This window comes from Leptonychotes weddellii, chromosome 7, assembly GCF_054177405.1.
Source record: "Leptonychotes weddellii isolate Sample4059 chromosome 7, ASM5417740v2, whole genome shotgun sequence".
In the NCBI taxonomy this organism is placed as follows: Eukaryota; Metazoa; Chordata; class Mammalia; order Carnivora; family Phocidae; genus Leptonychotes; species Leptonychotes weddellii.
Genome location: NC_138375.1, coordinates 74,977,761 through 75,000,314, shown reverse-complemented (window position 1 = coordinate 75,000,314; position 22,554 = coordinate 74,977,761). Strand labels below are relative to the sequence as shown.

At 38.0% G+C, this 22,554-nt stretch overlaps 2 protein-coding genes and 1 pseudogene across 6 annotated transcripts in view; 2 read left to right on the top strand and 1 right to left on the bottom strand.

The window, feature by feature from the left end:
- The window catches only part of KIAA0825 (KIAA0825 ortholog), a 380,793-nt gene extending 365,545 nt beyond the window's left edge, over positions 1-15,248 (bottom strand). For all 5 annotated transcript variants that reach the window (XM_081826564.1, XM_031038286.2, XM_081826563.1 and 2 more), the window contains exon 1: positions 15,065-15,248. The gene's annotated coding sequence lies outside the window, so the exon portion shown is untranslated. The remainder of the gene's footprint in view (positions 1-15,064) is intronic.
- LOC102749885 (MARCKS-related protein pseudogene) lies at positions 688-2,602 on the top strand (annotated as a pseudogene).
- A 67-nt stretch (positions 15,249-15,315) lies between the features above and the next one.
- SLF1 (SMC5/6 complex localization factor 1) overlaps positions 15,316-22,554 on the top strand; it is a 78,187-nt gene continuing 70,948 nt past the window's right edge. Inside the window, exon 1 of the mRNA XM_006742575.3 lies at positions 15,316-15,336. The gene's annotated coding sequence lies outside the window, so the exon portion shown is untranslated. The remainder of the gene's footprint in view (positions 15,337-22,554) is intronic.

Here is a 22,554-nt window from a genome sequence, read left to right as displayed (position 1 = left end):
AGCACTCACACACTCGCTCTTGCCCTCTCTCTCTAAAATAAATAAATCTACCTTTAAAAAATAAAATAAGCCTCAAAGAAAAAAGACAGAAATCATATTAAAAATACAGCAAAACGGAAAATGTAAACCCAACCATACTAAAAAGTACATTAAATGTGAATCGTCTGAACACCTCAATCAAAAGGCAGAAATTGTCAAAGAGGCGCCTAGCTGGTTCGGTCAGTAGAGCATGTGACTCTTGATCTCAGAGGTGTGAGTTTGAGCCCCGTGTTGGATGTAGACATTACTAAAAAATAAAAATCTTTAAAAAAAAAATTAAAATTAGGGTGCCTGGGTGGCTCAGTCATTAAGTGTCTGCCTTCAGCTCAGGTCATGATCCCAGGGTCCTGGGATCAAGGCCTGCATCCGGCTCCCTGCTCAGTAGGGAGTCTGCTTCTCCCTCTACCCCTCGCCCCTGCTTGTGCACTCTCTCTCATATTCTCTCTCATGCTCTCTCTCAAATAAATACCTTAAAAAATTAAAATTAAGATAAAAAAGAAATTATCAAAGTAGATAAAAAAGCAAGATCCTACTATGTGTCATCTAAAAAGATGTACCTTTTGATATAGGGTTCCATGAAAAACTAATGATGTAATATATGGTGATTAACATAATAAAAAAATAAAATAAAATAAAATAAATAAAAAGATGTACCTTACATTCAGACAAAAAGATCGTAAAAGGTATGCCATGCAAACAGTAACCATAATACAGCTGGAGTTACTGCACTAATATTAAACAAAACAGGCTTTAAAAAATAGTATTTGAGGGGCACCTGGCTGGCTCAGTTGGTAAAACATGCAACTCTTGATTTCAGGGTCATGAATTTGAGCCCCACGTTGGACCTGAAGCCAAATAATATTTGAGAAAAATGGGATATTTCAAAATGATCAAAGGTACATCAGAAAAAATAATGCTTATAAATATATATGCACCTAAGACAAAGCACCAAAATCAGTGGAGCAAAAAATGACAGAACTGAAAAAAGAAATAAACCATTTAACAAGTAGAGTTGGATATTTGAATAGTCTCCTAGCAAAAACTAATAGAACAGAAAATCAGCAAGAGTATTAGAAAATATTGTTCACCTACTTAACATAACTCTCATATGATGGCACAATACATTTTTTTTCAAATGCCAAAAAATATTTTCTAAAATAGACCATATACCAGGTCATAAAACAAGTCTCAGTAAATTTTAAATAAGATCATAAAAAGTATGTTCTACGAGTAGAAAAGAATGAGAAATCAATAAATGGAAGAAAACTTGGAAAATCTTCAATATTTGGAAGTTAGAGAATATACTTCTAAATAAGTCAAAAAAGAAATCACAAGGGATTCAAAAAAATGTTTAGTGAATGACAGTCAAAACAAAACATGTCACGTTTTATGGGATACACAGAAAGCAGTGTATAGGGCATTCTGGCACTGAGCGGAGAGGTGGCGGGGGCAGCCAGGCAGCTAGCCAGGTTGGCATGCGGAGCGGAGAGGGGTGCAACTCGTTTCCCCCCACCCCATCCCCCTCCCTCTCCGGCGTGAGCCCCAGCCCTCCGCTGGTGGCCCACCCGGCAGAACTATCCCCTATGGCACGAGCCCAGGGTGGCCCCGGGCACCTCAGCTCCCCCCACCACCACCACCAGGGGCAGCCAGAGCTCCAAGGCTCCAAGGGGCGACGTGACCACCAAGAAGGACACAAAGGAGGAAGAAGGTGCTTCCCTGGGTAAGGCCAAAGGACAGGAGAATGGCCAGATGAAAAGCAATGCAGACTTCTACCCCAAGGGTGAAGGGTAGTCGCCCCCTGTGAACGGAACAGATGAGGCAGCCGGGGCCACTGGCGATGCCATCGAGCCAGCACCCCCTAGCCAGGGCACTGTAGTCAAGGGGGATGCCCCCACCAAGAAGAACCCCAAGAAGAAGAAAAATAAATTCTCTTTCAAGAAGCCTTTCAAATTGGGTGGTCTGTCCTTCAGGAGAAATTGTAGGGGTGATTCATCTGCCCCCTCACCGACAGAGGAAGAGCAGGAGCAGGGGGAGATCGGTGTCTGCAGCGAGGAAGGCACAGCCCAGGAAGGGAAGGCTGTTGTCCCCCTGAAAGCCAGGAGCCCCAGGCCAAGGGGGTAGAGGTTAGTGCTGCCTCCAAGGGAGGGGACAAAGAAGAGGCAGGGCCCCAGGCTGCAGAGCCGTCCACTCCCTCTGGGCAGAAGAGTGGCCCTACACCTGCCAGGGAGGAGAATGAGTAGCTGGGTGAGGGCAAATGGGTGATCTCTAAGCTGCAAAGACTATGCTGTCCTACTGAGGTCACTGCCTGGATCTGGTGCCGTGGCTGCCTTCCTGTGCCCAGAAAGGAAGGGGCTATTGCCCCTTCCCAGCCATGTTCCCTCTCTTTTTCCCTCCTGTGGATTCTCCCAACATTCATCTGACCTTCCTCTTAAGGTCAGTTAAAGATGGTCCCTTGCAGTTTCCAAAGTTAGATTAGTGATGTGAAATGCTCCTGCCCCTGGCCCTATCTCTCCTGTCCCTACCCCTGCAGAAAGCAATCACTGGGTTTCTTCCCCAATTCTCTTCCAAGTAGGTTTTGTTTACTCTACTCCCCAAATCCCTGAGCCAAAATGTGGGGTGCCTACATTCCCAAATCCTGAGTGTCCAGCCTTCCCCCACTGTTGAGTTTTCAGTCTCTTGTGATATGTCTAATGGCACCTGGGCTGGGGAGGACACTGCCCCTGTCTACATTTTTATAAATGTCTTACTCAAGTTCAAACCTCCAAAAAACAAAAAAAAAAGCAGTGTAGAAAGGCAACACAGAAGATTAGAGCAGAAATAAAACAGAAAAAAAAGTTGGTTCTTTGAAAAGATCAACAAAACTGCCAACTGTTAACAAGACTGATCAAGAATTAAAACAACAACAACAACAACAAAAACACAGGGGTGCCTGGGTAGCCCAGTGAGTTAAGCAACTGACTCTTGATCTCTGCACAGGTCATGACCTCAGGGTTGTGAGATCATCAAGCCCCATGCAGGCTCCACACTCAGCGGGAAGTCTGCTTGAAGATTCTCTCCCTCTCCCTCTGTCCCTCCCTCCACTCATGCAGACTCTCTCTCTTTCTCTCTAAAATAAATAAATCGTTTTAAAGAAAGAAAAAAGACACAAATTACCAAAATAGCAAATGAAAATGATGTCACTAATGACCTACAGAAATCAAAAGGATTGTGAGACAACAAATGAACAACTTTATGCTAACAAATTAGATACACAGATGAAACAGACACATTCTTAGAAAGACATAAATGACCAAACTGACTTAAGAAGTAATGTAAAAATTGAATAGACCTAAAACAAGTAAAGACAATGAAACAGTCATTCAAAATCTCCCCACAAGGAAGAGCAAAGTCCCAAAGGCTTCAATGGTAAATTCTACTAAATAAAAAACATGAAATAATTCCTACATTTCACAGACTCTTTCAGAAAACAAGGGAAAGAAATCTTCCTCATTCTATAATGGCAGTATTACCCTAACAAAGCCAAACAGATACATCACAAGAAAATAAAACTGCAGACTAAAACCTATATTAAAAAAGATCTAAAATCAATACCCTAACCCTCAACCTTCAGAAAATAGAAGAAGAGCAAGCTAAACACAAAGCAAGCAGAAGGAAACAATAAAGATTAGATTTGAAGTAAATAAAAAGAGAAGAGAAAAACAACGGAGTAAAATCAATGAAACTAATGTTGAGTCTTTAACAACGTTAACAAATCTTTAGCTAGACTGACTCACCCCCCCAAAAAAGAGGGATGACTCAAATTATTAAAATTAGGAATGGAAGTGGGGACATTACCGACATTAGAGAAATAGATTATAAGAGGATACTATAAACTGTATATCATCAAATTATATAATCTAGACAAAATAGACAAACTCCTAGAAAGACACCAAGTACTGCAATGACTGAAAATTAAAAAAAAAAAAAATTATGCACAGACCTATAACAAACAGAATGAAAATAATCAGAAATCTTACCAAAAAGAGAAGCCCAGGGCCAGGTGGCTTCATTGGTGAATCCTACCAAATATTTAAAGAAGAATTAAGATCCTTCACAAATTCTTGCAAAAAATAGAGAAGGAGAGAACACTTTCCAACTCATTTTCTCAGGCAAGTATTACCCTGATACCAAACCAGACAAAAACATTACAAGAAAACTATAAACCAATAGCCCTTATGAATTTAAAGGCAAAAATACTCAACAAAATAGAACCAACTGAATCCAACAACATGTGAATAGAATTATACACCACGACTAAGTAGGATTCATCACAGGAATATAAGGTTGAATCAACAAAAGAAAATGAATCAATGTAATACACTTTATTAATAGAATAAAAAACGAAAACTACATGATGTTCTGAATAGGTGCAGAGAAGAATGTGTCGAAATCCAATCAACAAACCTAGGAATAGAACCCACAGCCGACCTCATACTTAATGGTAAAAGGCTAAAAGCTTTGCCCTTAACATCAGGAACAAGACAAGAAGGTCCATTTTTAACTCTTCCATTCAACACCGTACTGGAAGTTCTAGTCAGGGCAATTAAGCAAGAAAAGTAAATAAAAGGCATCCAGATTTGAAGGGAAGAAATAAAATTATCTTCACTTATAGATGACATGATCTCATATGTAGAAAATTCTAATTCTTAAAAAAAAAAAAAATCCAAACTATTGGAGCTAACAAATACATTCAACCAAGTTTGTAAGACATCAGACTAATAAAACTCAATTGTATTTCTGTATGCTAGCACTGAGGTGAAATGAATTTGAAAAAGTTAGAAAAACAATTCCATTTACAACAGCATCAAGTAGAATAAAATACTTTGGAAAATTTTAACAAAAGGAGTGCAAGACATTCATTTCAAAGTATAAAACCTCATTTCAAAAAACTGACTTAGACCTAAATAAATGAAAAGTCCATGTCTTATGGACTGAAAGATATAGTAACATTGTATCTATACATTAATTTGGGATGTAAACCTCCCAAATTAATGTACAGAATGAATGCAATCCCTATCAAAATCTCAGCTGCTTATTTTGCAGAAATTAACAAAATAGTCTTAAAATTCATATGGAAATACAAGGGACCCAGAATAGCAAAAACAATCTTGAAAAAGAACAAAGAGAACTCACATTTCCCATTTTTCCAAGCTTACCACAGAGCTTCAGTAATCAAGACTGTGTGATAGGATAGGCTTAAGGATAGACATATAATCAATGGAATAGAATTTATAGTACAGTAATAAACCCATACGTGTCCAGTTGATTTTTGATGAGAATTTCAAGAAAATTCAATAGGGAAAGGTAAATCTTTTCAAGAAATGTTGGTGAGACAACTGAATACCAACATGCAAAAGAAATGTCAGACTCCTCTATCACAAGATACACAAAAATTAACTCAAAATTGATCTAACACCTAAATATAAGAACTGAAGTATAGAAAATTTTTAAAAGAAATCACTGGTAAAACTTAGTAGGTTGGGCAATGGTCTCCTAAAACACCAAAAGCAGAATCAACAAAAGAAAAAAACGGGTAAACTGGATTTCATAAAAATTAAAATCTGTGCTTCAAAGCACACCATCAATAAAGTGAAACAACAATCTACAGAATGGGAGAAAATGTTTGTGAATCAAATATCTGATAAGGGAATAGTATCCCAGAATCTAGAGAACTATTACAGCTCAACAATAAAGTGACAGGTAATTCAATTTAAAAATGGCAAAGGATTTGAATAGACATTTCTCCAAGGATATACAAATGGCCAACAAGTAAGTTAAATGATGCTCTGTTATTAGATAAATGCAAATTGAGACCACAAAAGATACCACTTCATAAGTCACTAGAATGGCTATAATCAAAAGACAGACAATAACAAGTATTGGGGAAGATGAGGAGAAACCAAAACTCGCAGAATCTGCTAGTGGGAACGTAAACATCTCTCCCTCATCCTGTCATTCGTAATATTTCCTTAATAGCACTTTGCATCTTGTAATTATTTTTGTAATATCTCCCACTAGACCAAAAGCACATGACAACAGGTTTTAGGTCTCTTTACTTCACTTAAGTATACTAGTTAGGGCACCATTTTGTGCTATCTGTAATCACTGATTTGCTTACAACTCTCAACCCACTAAACTGAATTTTCTTTTCAAGATTTTATTTGTTTGAGAGAGAGCATGAGTGAGGCACCCAGGAGCCCTTAAACTGAATCTTCATAAGATCAGACTGTGCCTTCTTAATTCTTGCATCTTAGTACCTAGTCAAGTGGTTGACATACAGGAAGCACAAAGGAAAAGTTAAAGCGATGCCAAAGTGTGGTACACAGATTTTTGATGGAGTCCCAGTATTCTTACATGGGGTTCAAAAGTTCAAAACAATTTTCATAATAAGAAGACATATGCTATTCACTAGGTTTGACGTTTGTACTGATAGTGCAAAAGCAATAATGCCCAGACCCAGACTGTAGTCTCCAAACTGTATTAGTTGTATCAGTTTTCTATTGCTGCTGTAATTACTTCCCACAAATTTACTGCCATAAAACCACAGAACTATATTATCTTACAGTTCTCTAGGTTATAAGTCTTAAAATGGGTCTCACCAGGCTAAAAGGAAATGGTCAGGAGAGTTGCATTCCTTTGGGGAAGCTCTAAAGAGGATGCATTATTTCGTTGCATTTTGTAGCTTTTAGAAGCTGCTCTCATTCCTTGGCTCATGGCCCACTTTCCTCATTTTCTATTTAGCTCTGTGGGTTGAGTCCTTTTCATATTGGATTACTCTGAATTCCTTTTCAGCCTCCTTCTTCCACTTTTGAGAACCACTGTGATTACACTGGACCAATTTGGATAATCCAGGATAATCTCACTATTTTAAGGTAAACTGATTAGCAACTTTAATTCCTCTTTGCGCTATAACCTAACATAGTCACAGGTTCCAGGAATCAGGATGTAGGCATCTGGGGGAGGGGGGATATTATCCTGCTTACTACTGTAGTCATATTTTTTCACCACCACACAGCTACAATAAAAAGTAAAGCCAGGTTTACTTAACAATGTCTTCGATGAGGCAGTAAAAATTAATAGTTATTAGTTCAACCTCTGAGTACACCACACATTTTTTCAAAATTAACCAAATTAAGCTCTCGCTTCAAGGAAACCTTTAGACAGCATTTGTTGTCAATGATAAAATTAGAGTTTTCAAAGCAAAAATAAGAATTTTGGAAAATTCACATATCGTCAGATGGACAGCTTCCCAATATTTTTAAATTTTCCTGATGAGACTGCTGATGTTAACAAATAGTATTTTTGATAACATAACGAAATGTATTAAAATTTGGAAGATCAGCTTACCTCGATGAATCAATATTTTCACATGGCCGATGCATTATATAACAAAATCACATGAATGTAAAAGAGTCATTGAAAGTGCAAGATGGACCAAGGACATTTTAAAATTACAGATTACAAAAAGTTCACTGACAGGGTTTCAGATATCACATTGCAATTAAACTTTAAAAAACCACCACTTAGTAAGTTTGGGTATAGGATCAAAGAAAAACATTCACAACTATCTGAAAAGGCCACTAAAATACTTCTTTCTTTTCCAACTGTATGTCTGTATAAGGTTGGATTTTGTTCACTTACTTCAACCCAAAACCACATATCACAACAGCGTGAATAGAGAAGCAGATCTGAGAATTCAGCTCTCTTCTTTAAGCCAGACATTAAAGACACTGCAAAAACATGAAATGATGTCACTCTTCCACAAAAACTTTCTTTGGGAAAATATAATCATTTTTTAAAAATGCTCTATATGTTAACACATAAGGCTTTATTATTGAATTAACTACTTTTTAAAAAGTTAATTTTAATTTATAATATAATAAATATAAGTAGATAGAATTACATACATAAAAACTCTTTGAGGTCAACAGTAATTTTTAACAGTGTAAAGGATTCCTAAACTAAAAGTCTGAGAACTGCTGAGGAAGATAAATGAGAAAGTCCCAGAAAGATCATGATCAGATAAAAGTTTATCAAAGGAATAAGCTGAGGCAGCCTCACTGATACCAGGGTAGAGAAGGCAACGTAAGAACAGGGCATGGAAGGAGGGCTCCATTTACAGAGAACCCCACTCCCAAATTCTTTTTTTTTTTTTTTAATTTTTTTTTTATTCTTATGTTAATCCCCATACATTACATCATTAGTTCTAGATGAAGTGTTCCATGATTCATTGTTCGTGCACAACACCCAGTGCTCCATGCAGAACCCACTCCCAAATTCTTTACCAGTCAATTCTGTGATTAGCAGAGGGAGTTCACCCTTGAGCAGTTAAATAGCCCACAGGCATTTTTGAGAGCAGTTATGAATGTATGCTAGAAAATGAAGTAATTGGGGCGCCTGGGTGGCTCAGTCGGTTAAGCGACTGCCTTCGGCTCAGGTCATGATCCTGGAGTCCTGGGATCGAGTCCCACATCGGGCTCCCTGCTCAGCAGGGAGTCTGCTTCTCCCTCTGACCCTCCTCCCTCTCATGCTCTCGGTCTCTCATTCTCTTTGTCTCAAATAAATAAATAAAATCTTTAAAAAAAAAAAAAAGAAAAGAAAATGAAATAATTGATGCTTTACGAAATTATAAAGGAATAAATTATCATGTGGATTATACAACAAACTTGCATTTAAAAAATATTATTTAGTGAGCTGAAGTCTAAAAAAGCAAGGAACATGAGTAAAGAATGTCATGACAATGAAGCACAGAATATTCACTGATATTAGTAAAAATTAAGAATTTGTCAGTAGAATGCTCCTCAAAATAGCTCCTGTCACTCCTCAGTTTAAATTAGGTACACTCCAGACTTACACTGTTGGATTAGCTGCGTTCCCCAAAGGGAAAATGGAAAGTAATTTCAGGTGACGTTGCATGGCTGCTAACTGCTAGGAACAACTTCAGCTGTACAACCTCTTTGGTCAGAGAAGAGCCTTTTCAGTAAATCTTAGCAAACAAATAATGCCAGTGACAGAAAAGGATGGCCATATTAACCAACTAGAAAATAGAGTAATTATGTCCCCTAAAAGAAGCAAACAGTAAGTCTTTTCTTGGAAGTATGATGAAAAAGAGCCCTAAATTTAGATTCTTAAGACCTAACTTTTGGCTCAAGTCACATATTTCCTGAGTTATCTGGGCAAGTTAAACTACCTCTTTAGTCTTCATTTCCTTATGTAAGATACGAAAGTTAGTCTAAATCTCTTGCTTTAAAATTCGACTCTAATGCACAGTAAGAAACACATTTTACATCCAAATCCTAAAGTCATGTATATCTAAAATAAAAATGCAGGCTAGTACTCACTTGATGGATTATAACCTGCCATTTGAAAAGCACTGAATTGACTAATGTCTACAATTGCTTATTAAGCACAACAAAAGAGAGTAGGGGTGACCTACAAAAGTGAAATATCATGATCTTTTTAACCACAGAAGTATCTTTGGGAGGAAGAAAAATGGATATTCATGTTTGGGCTAATATTCAAACTATGGATATTAACATTACTCAGGTTTTGGGGATTGTTACATTTATTGGCTACCTGAATTTAGAAATTTAAACAGCATATTGTTTAACTACCTAACGTCAAAATATCAGTTGCTTAGGTAATGTTTTATTTCCAATTGTTATTTGGAACTTTTGATTTCTTAGCTGCTCTCTGGCTAACAAAAGTATACTATAAAATATAGGAAGTTGTTCATCTAAGAACATGTGCCTCAAATGTTAATAACGTCACTGTCTGGCTGGGACTGTACCTTTCTTAGAGGTTGGGGCAGACAGTAAAAGTCAAGAGGTGAAATTTAAACACACTTGTAAATTATAGCATGCGACAACTATCAGTTATTTTTACAAATAGCGAACATTATATTGAGCACTGTGGGGACACGGGATTCCTCTAACGGATGACATTGGAACACATACTCCCCACTGGCCTGCTGAAACTTTCTTCGAATAGTGCGGCAGTTTGACATTCTTCTCACTTTCTTTCCTTCTCTTCTTCACAGGTTGTCTGACCTGCATTGAGGCCTGAAGGCACTTCTCTCCTACTCTTGCTCCCTTTCCTTTATCCTTCATAGGCCTTTTCCCTAATAAGCCTCTAGCACATCTAATCCCCTCTTAGCATCTGCTTCTCTGGGAATTTGAGTCAACAAAGAAAGCGCTTAGAAGTCCAGCCACCATATTAAACTCTATGCATCATTATTTAATCTTCACACAAGGCTTATGAACACATTATTACTATTTCTATTTTACAAATAAGGAAACAAACGCTAAGAGCAGAAAAGTAACGTTCCCAGAGTCACACAATTAGAGACAGACCTGGGATTTGAATGGTTTGACTTCACAGTTGGAGCCCCAGACTTTATTTTTTTTGAGTAGGCTCCATACCCAGTGTGGAGCCCAACACAGGGCTTGAAATCACTACCCTAAGATCAAGTTCTGAGCTGAAATCAAGAGTCAGATGCTTAATCAACTCTGAGACACCCAGGTGTCCCCCACCTTACTTTAAAGCAATTAGATTATATTAAGCCACAACAAAACTAGACAAATGCCTAATAACATTTTTCTGATACCTGTGTGCTTTCACACACTATCACACTTAATCCTAATAAATTTGTAAAGTTGGTATTACCACTGACAGATGAACAAATTGGGGCTCAAATGTAACTCCTTCCAGATCATATATAATAAGTTCATGAATTTGAGCTCATATGCAGGTCTTCTCTGAATTCAGCTGCTTTACGTTATACTGCTTTCCCTAATTAATCAAAATGACAATGTCTTTTGTCTGTTTAGTTTTAATTAATTTTCTTGACAGTGTTATTCAGCAAGGAATCCACCAAATGATTTAAACAGCTATGTATGTTTCATATACATACATATTATAGATACACTACTAGCAACTTAATTTCCTGAGCCACCTCTCCCCTTATCTACTTGTACGTTAACCAAAATTTCGAGAGAAATAGCTGGAGCTCTGTTTCAAAAACCTGTCTCCAATAACATATCAGCAGTTGAGGCTGGGAGGCAGTGTTCTTTTCACACTTCCAGAGGCTTTTTAGTATTACTATGCTGATTTTTACCTTTTTTTTTAATCTCTTGATTCAACTGCAGCCTTTTGACTGTACCACTCAAACACTTTCCTTAACCAGAGTCACCTGATGAGGTGAGTCAGAAGTCCGCAGAATCATCATTTCTAGTGATTAATTCCCGGTTGTTTCCCAGCCTCTAAAAAGACATAGCCTACGAGTAGTGTGCAGTATGTCAGAGCCGGATGTCGAAGTAACTCAGCAGTGTATTTAAATACTGAAAGGCAGGTGGCGTGTTTGTATTTTGTTTGTTTGTTTTGGTGGTGGTGTTTGTTTTGTTTTTCTGTGCATAAGGCATATGGAAGATTTTCCAGAAGGAGTACTACTGGGGATCTGGGCACAAGCAGGTCAGGAAGAGGAGACCCATGACTGACCCCATCATGGAGGTCCTGGAGCCACTCGTGGGAGAGAGCCAAATGTCCCTTAACCAATCCATTGTGTGACTTCAAATGGGGAAACTAGTGCCCAGAGAGGGGCAGGTGGTTGCTCAGAATCACAGAAAGGGGCAGGAGCCATGGAGAAAACAAGAAGACCTCACAGCCTAAGAGAATCCCCACCCCCAGTCAAACCAAAACCCCTAGTGCCATCTCAGCTAGGTGCCAGTGCCCAGCCCCCACCCTATCAGAACAAGGTATTTATAAACCAATCCCCACGCCATCGATGTGAATCCATGTCCTCTCAGGGTGGAGCCCCAGAAATAGGAAGCTAGATGGCCCCTCAGGGTCCTCTCCCATCTTTGACTGGGCCTGGGCCCTAAGTCACAGGTGTCCATTCACTAGGAAGGAAAGATTGCTCCCTAACCAGATCAACAGACTGGGGGGAGGGCTAGTAGGCAGGTGCTAGGCTGTGGCTGGAGTAAAATCATGGGCAATTTTTCATTTCTTTTTCCTTTTAGCTTTGTATATTCTCAAATTTTTAATCTATAACACCTTTGGGGTTCAGTTAACTGATCTATAAGGTCCCTTCCACCTGTAAAATCCTCTGACTTTAGCTGACTCCCAAGTATTAATCTGAATATTTGAGAAATGATCCTCAGAGAAATAAATTTCCCTGAGTATACACCTAGTTGTGTGAGCCAGGATTAAAATCCAATTGGAGGCAGTATAGCAGAGTAGTTATGATAACGGCCTCAAATCACAGCTCTGGCACTTAATGACTGTGGTAACATAGAACGATTTACAAAGCCTATCTCGGTTTCAGTTTTCTCATCTGTAAAACGAGGATAATACTACTTACCCTATAGTTCTGTGAGGACAAAATGAAACACCACATACCAGAGTAAGCAATAATAAATGCTAGGTATTCTCTTATCTCCTATCTCACTGTCCAGTTTTCTTTGCAGGTGACCACACAGCATTTTATGGATGAATGTAGAGTGGATATTACATTTCAGCATCAAAGTGAGTAACAATAAATAAGTATGCATTTATTATATGGCAAGACCTTTTTTAAAAAAACATGTACAAATACTTCTCTACGAAATAACATTTTAAAAAGTAATCATTCCTTCAATAAATGTTTATTGAGCCCCTACTATATGCCAGTCACAGAGCTAAACGCTGGATATGAGATAATGGACAAAACAGATACAATCTCAATCTTCATAAGCACTGAAATTTGATTGGAAACAAAACATCCCTGAAATCTACCTATGGGATATGTAAAGCAAGTATCTTTCAGATAGTGAAGTTGATAAATGTAAAAAAAAAAAAAATGCATTTAAGTATGAAACTAGCTGTACATATATACTTGTATCTATACAAGATATTCTTTATAATTAAGTTCTACATTATTTATAATACTGGTCATTTTAATGAGATTTTAGTAAATTCCCTGACAATTAGGCTATTTCTATTTCTCTACATAAAATAAAATACTGGAATGGGTATGTTTAATTAAGGATACTCCCTTAAAATGTGTGATAAGCACCATCTGTCTGAGGGTTACATGAATGAAATATAACAGTTTTCCTAATAACCAGTAAATAACAATTCCTCACAGGCATTACGAAGTTAGATTTTATGAAGTTTGTACTCATTCACTCATTTTTTCTTTTTCTCCATACACATTATACACGTCTGTGTGTGCACGCACTCGTGTGCGTGCAAAGCTGACTAAAGAGACGTCTGATATTCTGGACTTAGAGTCACCTACACACTGATGGTCTTGAGATTATATTTGAGTGATGATGATCAGACTGGCCAACAAAAGACCCGGGATTATGCATATGTCAAAGTTACTCTACGGTAATATCTTAAATACTTAACACATTCCTTATCCTTAATACATTAACTTAAGGAATTCCTTAACCCATTAATACATCCCTAAAATCTCTTTATACTCAAGTTTTGCTATCCATTTGACTTTTGAATGTGACATAGTACCTATCCAATTTTACCTGAGTGAAAAGACTGATTCACGTTAGGGATATTTATGAGTATAAAGAGCAGTAAAAAGAGCCAAAGTTTGGAGTCCAGTCGACTATGTTCAAATCTCAATTGTGTCAGTTATATAATTTGTGAGAATGTCTTTCAGTCTCCGTCACAATGTCTTTGAGTCTCAGTATAAAATGTTTGCAAAATAGGGGTAATATGATTTTTCTTATAGGACAGTAGTAACTTTAAGGAATGTAAAGTGCGTGGCAAACTGTAGCTACTTGTATTAGTGGTTGGCTGTACTAATTTGAAAGAACACAAATCAAGAGCAAGAATACAAAAAAAAAAATCCCTGCCTCCCATAAATTATTTACAATCCTTTCAGCTGGAGAAATAACACAAGATTAAATAAACATGGCAAAATTGGGACCAAATGAGAAGATTATAAAAGTTGGTTGAACGATTATCCAACAAGATTAGAGTATCAATGTGATGTCCTCATTATGGTTGCATTACTCAAAAGGTAACAAGGAATTTGGCTAATGCATCAGGGACTCTAAACTGAACACACTCCATTTTTCTTCATGGTACAGTAATTTTGAGAACTCTTTTGGAACTGGCTGGGGAATCAAAATTAGCTGCCTTTTAGGGGAAAGTGATGATTTAAATATAAGATAGAGTGGGAAAACTACTTACGTGAAGAAACTGCATTACAAAAGAGAAAAGTAGCCACGGTTCCCTACAACGTTCAAATCTTCGTTTCAAAGAACACATCTTCTCACATTATTCCTCTGTCCGAAGCAATTTTCTCTTTAAAACTATTGTGGTTACCTCAGACGTCCCTCCCAAATTCTCCTGAATCCTTCATTATCTAGGAAACCTGGAGCAGAGCGCGAGCACTCGTTCTACAAGTGCATCTTCTTGATCACAGGTTTCCGGAAAAAAGCTAAAGCGTGTACGTAAAGCCCATTAGCTCATGGTAGTCAGGAAAACAAAGCCCCTTCTTACCCAATTCCAACAGCGGCGGGAACGTTTAATTCTAAACATGAACGACTCCCTCATTCCCCGTCTAAAATGTTTGTAAAAGGTGCGACCCAGGTCAATGGAAACAGTACTCAGGACAAAGATGGTAAAGTAGCTCTCGGGAATCAAGGGTGACTAAACCCTGCCAATGGGAGAGTAATGACACTCCTTGAATATTGGAAAAAAGACTCGGCACTACAAGTCGCGGTATATAGTGTCTTCGGCCTCACTTGGGGATCCGACGTCGAGTTCCAAGTTGGAGACGGATATTGCTAGTGAAGAAGGAGGTAAGCCAGGATCCCAGGGCCTTTTCCAGCAGCAGAGGGTCAAGCGCCATTGGGTTGGATGAAGACTCCTCCCGGTTCAACCCTCTCCCGCTCACTTCTTGGTCCTGCCAAGATGCTACACGGCTCCCCGACCGGCCGGAAATATCAGGCCCAGGAGGCAACATAGAAAAATCACTTACCAGTCTCCCAAGTCTGGCGCAGACGTAGCAGAAGCCTGGCCCGCCCGCCAGAATCCAGCCAGGCACCCGCTCAGACCACCCTGACGACGGCTCGAGAGCGTCACTGACAACCACCCGGAAATTATACAATAGCTTCCGGGGCCGCCTAGCGCGCGGCGGGAAATTATTTCCCAGAGCCCGGATTAGTGAGGCAACGAGTGCTGCAGCGGCAGTCGTCTCCCCAGCCACCACCGCCACCCGAGGGAAGCATCCCAGACTCTCCGGCAGGGAAGGTAAAGGGCCTCAGCTCGGAAGACACAGTGTACCCTGACTCTCTGGGGTTGTTTCCTCCATGCCCCCAAAGTTTCTGCGGCTCCTGGCTTTGAGATTGGGAAGGGGCTGGGGTTGAGCGCTGGCGGTGCCCGCTTCTCCTGCCTTCCGCAGCCACCATCCGTTCCCACTGGCCCGGACTCGCTGAGCTCTACGCCCGCGTTAGTGGGCTGCGGCTGCAGACCCCGCCCCGCCCCGCCCCGCCCCGCCCCGCCCCGCCCTTGCCGCGGCTAGGACCGCCGCCGAGCGTCTCTGCAGTGCAGGCTTGAGCGGCTTCCCCCGCCCCTGTTTGCGCAGCTCCGCAGGTCGATCCCCTGCCAGGAACGCGCTAGGCCACCGCGTCTCTCGTTTCCATAGAACCGACTGGGACGCCTCTCGCGGAGTCTCTTGGCTGCTTTACGTAATTTAGCGTCAGTGCAGGTGGCTGGGATCCCCCAGGCCCACCTACCAGGGACGGGGAAAATGGTGTGATTCTTTTCTCCCTGGTAGAATTTTTTAACATATCCAGGTGCTAATGATTATATCTCTGCGGCTACTGTATGCCTTTAAACATACACACTTTTCCCTAAAGAAGGGTGTACGTTCCTGGGTGTTATAATGTCTCAGCTGCCTGAAGGCAGAGAACAAGACTAAGTGATTGTCCTGAGATTTTTTCCACTTCCAAAGTCTCTTATTACATATTGAAAAAAAAAGTGGTTTGTCACGGATACTCCCTATCAGGATTTGACCCAGAAATGACATGGAGCTTGGTTTTGGAAGCGACAAGCTCTTTTTTTTGACGAATGACTATCCTCTCCCTACTCCCCAATTTTTTTTCGTTGAGACCTTAGGAATGAAGACTTAAACTGAATTTGCAACATACGTATCGTATGACAGATTGCCTTGTGAACTTTTTGGTTTATGTCGTTAAGTTATGCCTCAGTTCCTAGAAGTATCTATTGATGTGCAAGATGTACCCGTTTTAGGAACATTTGACCTGTTTTGCAGGTGTTCGGTACATAAGTAAATGTTGGGGGTGGATTTTTATAAGGGAGTTAATTTGATTGTTTAACTTAAAGAGTATTCTTAATTTAAATGATCCACGATGTTTTAAATACTTCGTATAAATTACTGTGAAGACAATTAGCCTTCGATAATACAAATCAGCCTCCTTTAGATCTGATTTAGATTTTCTAAATCCAGATTTTTTTTTCACCTTATTGACTTGGGTTCAATTGTATGATTTAATATTTTCTTCTTTAGAGTAGAAAGCATAAATCATGTGAAACAGTCATTGAAACAGTGGTTAAATGTGGTTACCTTTCATAATCAAAATTCAAACCTTTTATGATTTATTTCATAACAGTATCCACGGTATTCACTAATGTCCGAAAACAATTGGTTTTTTTGAAAACCAATAGTATAACCTTATTAACTAGACAGTGTTTTTCTGATGAATTATTCTAAGATAGTCTATGCTTAAACAGTTTTTAAAATGAACAATTCCATTGTTCATAGACCATGTTCATAGACTGAATAATAAAACCTAAAGAAAGTGAAGAACCCTATTTCTCAATAATCTAACTATAATGGAATATTATGTAACGTTTGTAATTGATTCACCATAAATATGCTAATGGAAAAGGTATGCTGCATAATGTAGTATGTACTATTTCTAATCTCCTAAGGACATCTTAGTGCTTGAAAGTAAAATATCCCTGAAACTTTGAAGTTGACTTAGTTTTTACTTCCTTTATATTGAAATTACTTTAGATAGGCTGTTTTGTTATTCTTGATGAAGTCCATATGAATTAGTCTAGTGATTAATTCATACAAGATCCATTTTGAGAGGAAAATAATGAAAATTTCCTTTTTCATAAGAAAATGGCACTCTTAAGATTGTTCTTAGAAATGCTTTAAAGTTTTAGACATTTGTTATTTTTATAATTATGTTTAAATATTTTCAGTAATATGGCTCGTCTAAATATCTCCTCACCCTCATAGTAGATTCCTTTACCTGCAGTGTATTTTTCTCTTGCACTAGCTAAAAATAGATTACTTTGTAAAATTATAATATGGTTAAAAGTATTAGACTAAATTCTGAAATTTAAGTCAAAGTGGTATCATAGAAAAGGTATATCACTTCTGCAGAAACAGGCAGGTGTTTGCACTGAGCCTTGATTTCACTATTTTGCTAGCTGTGTATCTTTGAGCTAGTTTCTTAATTGCTAAGATTCCCCAGTATCCTCATCTGTATGAGCAGGGTAAACAGCGCTTAAATTGTCTGTATGGAAACGAGCTAACATGTACTGCGTAGACCATAGTAGGTCCTCAATAAAAGTGAATTCCTGCTTTTTTAACCTTACATCTTATGCTCCTACTAAATAGTTAAGTAATACAGAGTTCCTAATACAAACTTAAAGCAGATTTGACTTTCATCCCCTATGGCTAACCAACATAGACTGTCCATCCATTCTTTTTTCCCTGAACATTGTCTCTCTTGTTTCATCTCGCTTCCTTAAGGGCCCCTTTATCCATAAAAATAGCATCTCCAGTTCAGCCTGTTCACTGAATGTTATTGGATAGATTGAACACTTCCATACGTCCTCTTAGCCTGTCATTTCTTCCTCACCACAGTTACTTGGCTGCAACTGCTCCATTTCCTCCCTCTCAGTCAAAGAGACTGAGTATGACCGCTCCTTTCCCAAATAATGCCATTGAAGTAAGAGCATCTAGAAATCGCCACTGGAGACTGCAATCAAATAACTACGTATATATACATATATGTACACACACACAATAACATATATACATGCACACACGTATTCCGTATCTTTAAAGGATGAGACCGAACGAGACACTACATCTTTAAGGAAAAATTTCCAAAGGCTAGCTGAATGAAATTAAGCCAAAGGGCTAATTTGGCTCCTAGGCCAGGAGGGTACAGAATTTCTAAACTCCACTCGATGTTTATAGCGTTCAGAGCCAAATAGTAGTTTACTCAATATGAATATGGTGATATGTATCTACCTTTTGCAATACTGGTTAAAACAGTGATGTAACACTTTGACCCTTTTCACTTATTTACTTTCCCAGTTAAACACTTTAGATAAGAGAAACCATGAAAATCTTAAAATTCTTGAATTCAAAGCAGCAATATTGATTGTATTCAAGGGTTGATAATCTTTTCAAGAAAAGGGAATTTTTAAAGATGATTTTCTTTAGATTTAAAGTCAAAATAGTTCACTAGAATAACATTAAGAAACCATTAGTTTTCAACCTGGTGTTCTTGAAACGAAGAATATTCACTGGAATGGAAAAATGATCACAATGTAATTTTAAATAAAAATTAAGATACAGAACTATATGATAATCTCAATTTTGTTGTATATATATGTTTTTTCACACACACAAAACTTTTAAGCCCTGCCCCCGCCCCCAGGTGTTAACGGTAGTATTAATGGATGCAGGGATTACAGGTGATTTTAATCTTTCTATATACTTTAGTATTTTTAAAATTTTCTATAATCATGGATTAATTACAATTGACAGTAAAAGTTACTTTGGGGGAATTTTTAGTTCTTAATTGCAAATAAACCTTTTAATAAATCCTTTATTTATCTTAGTTATCAGCATACAACTTACAGAGTGCATTATGTTTTCAAAGTTCTGTGAAACCCTATGGCTGATGATAAAATCACTTGTAATGCAGAGTAGCATTTCCTACCACAAACCTTGTTAAGCATCCCTGCCCGTTTTTTGCAGCACTTTCTTTCAGTCAACTCTTAGACCCTGTTCTTTTATCCTCCTTCCTGAACCAGACCTTTGCATTCATCTGTATTCCTGCCTCTACTTTTCCCTGACTTCTCTTTTCAACATACTCTGTGTATCATATTCAAATATGTTTCAGCTATGTGTCTTATTGTAAAGAATTCATAGGACCTAAAAAGCTAGTACATAATAAAATGTTCTTAATTATGATGAGTGCTATAGGTTTATTTGCATTTCTAACTAGCACCAACTGCAGAGGAATTTCAGGCATCGGGGATAGGCCCATGTGGGAGATATTTTGGGAAAGTCCACACCACAGAGACAGTTGCTTTCTCTGCATAAATGCCAGCTCTGTTCACAGTCATTATCTCCTTAGTTGTGTGTATTATATGGTTCGAGGTAAGTAACTAAATATTTTTTTAATTACTACAACATTCAAAAAATTAAAACAGAAGCATTTTCTTGTAACGAAGACTCTAGTATATAATTTTTCACTTTTTGACAGTAAAGATAAAACCTTTAACCTTAAAAAAAAAAAACGCTATCATTTCTGTTTTCTTTTTGTTGTGTTAGGATAGTATGTTCTGATGAATGCCTGAAGGAACGCCCCCTACAAGTTCTAGAAAAAGTTATTTCTCTAGAAATACCAATGATAAAATTATATTGCAGTGTGTTTACTTTCTTGTGCTAGAAGACTTCTACCAGTTAGCCCTTGATCCCCATATCCCAGAACATACCACCCACACAAAACTTGATCCTATTTTTAAGGACTTTGAATTGTTTGAGTCTTTAGTAGGTATTAAACCATATTATATAGTGCTCTCTTTGGATTCATTGGCATATCAGGCTGTTGTTTCTTGTTTTCTTAATCCTGCAGGGTCATAAGAAGAACCATTATACTGACAGTTTTATAAATATAAATAACTCTATCCATGTATCTCTGTGTCTATTTCTATATTTATGGCTATTAATTTTTTCATATATCTCTGAATTAGATTTGTGATACAGCTTGTAAGTTTGTTGTAGGATGTGGTATTAAAAAGCATTGGTAAATGTATTGTAAACTGTTATTTCAAGCAGATCATTTGATTATAGGACACTATTTGATTAGGTTAATGGAATTTGTTTTTAAGAAATTTTGCTAGTTGGGGCACCTGGGTGGCTCAGATGGTTAAGAAATTTTGCTAGTTATTGTGTGCCATCACTACGATTCACAGTTCTGTGAAAGTTTAGCCAATAGCCCAGTTTTTCTGATAAACTTGGGAGTAAATGCCCTATATGGTGGTTTTTTAAAAAGATTGATTGATTGATTTGAGAGAGAGAGAGAGAGAGAATGCACGGCAGGGGAGGGGCAGAGGGAGAGGGAGAGAATCCCAAGCAGACTCCTCACAGAGCTTGGAGCCCAACATAGGGCAGATCTCAGGACCCCGAGATCATGACCTGAGCCAAAACCAAGAGTTGGCCGCATAACTAGTGAGCCGCCCAGGCGCCCCTGATTTGCATAATGTTTGAATCAGGACATCCTTTTATTTCACCTTTATTTCTTACCTTTCCTCTTGCTTGTTTAGTTTCGTTTCATATTTGTTACTCAGAGGAAAAGAATTGCATTAAAAATGCTTTCCTGATTTCTACCATTAAGCACATTTGGCTCAGTTGGTTAAGCGACTGCCTTCGGCTCAGGTCATGATCCTGGAGTCCCTGGATCGAGTCCCACATCGGGCTCCCTGCTCAGCAGGGAGTCTGCTTCTCCCTCTGACCCTCCTCCCTCTCATGCTCTCTGTCTCTCATTCTCTCTCTCTCAAATAAATAAAATCTTAAAAAAAAAAAAAATGCTTTCCTGATTTCTACCATTAAGCACATTTGGTCCTGCTTTCATTTTATTGTGGACTCTTACTTTGACAGAAAATGCTGTTAAATATACAAAGTGGGTGTTTTTGTTCCATTATAAAGATAATATGATTTAAGATAAAAACTACATGATACACATCCAAATCACTTAATATTTTATACATCAAAATGTATTAAAATGTCACTAATAATACTCAAATTGTAAAATAGCTGTTAATTAACTTGATCTAAAAGAGGAATGTAGTATAATAACTTTTTTCCCCTTACAGTTCTATATAACATACATTTAGTTCTCAGGAAGCAGAAGAATAAATTTAAAGGACAGTTTTTAAAACTTTCTGGATGATAGCATTACCTTTGAGTTTTTTTCATTGCTTTCTGTATGTATATTCTGATTATTTAACAGTAGTTTCTGTATGTTAGTATTTTAGAATAGCCAGATAGGCAAGATTTTACTTTTTTTTTTTAAGATTTTATTTATTGAGAGAGAGAGAGCTGGAGTGTGGGGGGTTGGCACAGGTAGGGGTAGTGGGAAAGGGAGAGAGAGAGAATCCCAAGCAGGCTCCACGCCCAGCCTGAAGCCCGACTCTGGGCTTGATCTCATGACCCTGAGATCATGACCTGAGCTGAATTCAAGGGTTGGACACCTAACCAACTGAGCCACCCAGGTTTCCCATGATTTTAGGTTTTCAAAGCTAATTAAACTTACCTTTTTTGGCAACATTTCCTGAAATAGCCTCTGAAATAGCTTTTTAAAACTTTAGAATATATGCATAAAATAAATGTAGTAAGTTAAATATGGTTAAAACACTTGTGTTCCTCTGATAAAAGTGGCTTACAAGAAATATAAAAACAATTAGGTTGCCTTTCCATTAGAATACCAAGATGATATTTACAGATATGTTGAATTTCACTTATCTAGTATTTCTTAATGGACCTACCATTTTCTTTTTTGCTTGTTTTTTAATTCTTTTTTTTTAAATGTTTTTATTTAAATTACAGTTAGCTTACAGTGTAATATTGGTTTCAGGCATACAGTATAGTGATTCAGTACTTCCATGCATCACCTGGTGCTCTTCACAAGTGCACTCCTTAATCCCCATCACCTGTTTAACCCACTCCCCCCCCAATCTTTTCCTTCTAGTAACCAACAGTTCTCTATAGTTAGGAGTCTCTTTCTTGGTTTGCCTCACTCTCTTTTCTACCCCCCTCCCTTGGCTTGTTTGTTTTGTTTCTTAAATTCTACCTATGAATGAAATCATATGGTACTTTTCTTTCTCTGACTTCTTTCACTCAGCATAATACTCTCTAGCTCCATTCATCTTGTTGCCAATGGCAAGATTTCATTCTCTCTGATGGCCAAGTAATATTCCATTGTGTGTGTATGTATTTATATATTTATATGTATATATTTGCATATTTATATACCACATCTTTATTCATTTATCAGTTGATGGACACTTAGACTGTTTCCATAATTTGGCTGTTGTAGACAGTGTTGCTCTAAACATCAGGGTGCATGTATCCCTTTGAATTAGTATTTTTTTTTATTCTTTAGGTAAATACCTAGTAGTGCGATTCCT